The 503-nt window shown below is 43.9% G+C and overlaps 1 non-coding gene across 1 annotated transcript; it reads left to right on the top strand.

The window, feature by feature from the left end:
* LOC116217680 lies at positions 1-123 on the top strand (the record flags this gene model as incomplete). Its single annotated transcript, XR_004162374.1, has 1 exon — positions 1-123. It is a non-coding gene; the product is annotated as a small nucleolar RNA U3 (small nucleolar RNA).
* Positions 124-503: the final 380 nt, after the last annotated feature.

Raw genomic sequence — 503 nt, 5'->3', positions numbered from 1 at the left:
GCGTGTTCTCTCCTGAGCGTGAAGCGGGCGGGCGGTGCTGCTTGTGCAGGAGCCGCCCGCCATTGATGACCGTTCCCGTCCTACTTGTTGGGTCTGGGAGGGAGAGAACACAGGCTGAGTGGTTTGTGCTTTGTTATAAGGAGTAAAAAAGCGGTTTTTAAGTCTAGAGTTTTATAGCGTTGCATTTTATTATTTCGAATAATCAAATTAAGTCTGTTAAAGGTGTCAAAGTACTGCTCTTCCTTAGTGTCGCCGTGGAAGTATAGACTTGTTTTTTAATTGGTGGAGTGTTAATTGTGCTAACCTGTGACAGTGCTTTGCTCCTGACCTTTATATTTCGTTCACATAGAAACACTGCATCAGCCGTTGTGGTGTGTATAACAATTACAGGGAAGATTGCTTATACCGTCTTATCAACGCTTTTCAATCTGTATCGTTATATTTCTTATTCCCTTTATTTCAGCAGGAACGTGGCAGTCGCCTTCACTGTTAGCAGTCCTGCT

The sequence above is a fragment of the Meleagris gallopavo genome, unplaced genomic scaffold, assembly GCF_000146605.3.
Source record: "Meleagris gallopavo isolate NT-WF06-2002-E0010 breed Aviagen turkey brand Nicholas breeding stock unplaced genomic scaffold, Turkey_5.1 ChrUn_random_7180001874274, whole genome shotgun sequence".
In the NCBI taxonomy this organism is placed as follows: Eukaryota; Metazoa; Chordata; class Aves; order Galliformes; family Phasianidae; genus Meleagris; species Meleagris gallopavo.
The sequence above is the reverse complement of the archived record's forward strand: the minus strand, read 5'-3'. Positions and strand labels throughout refer to the sequence as shown.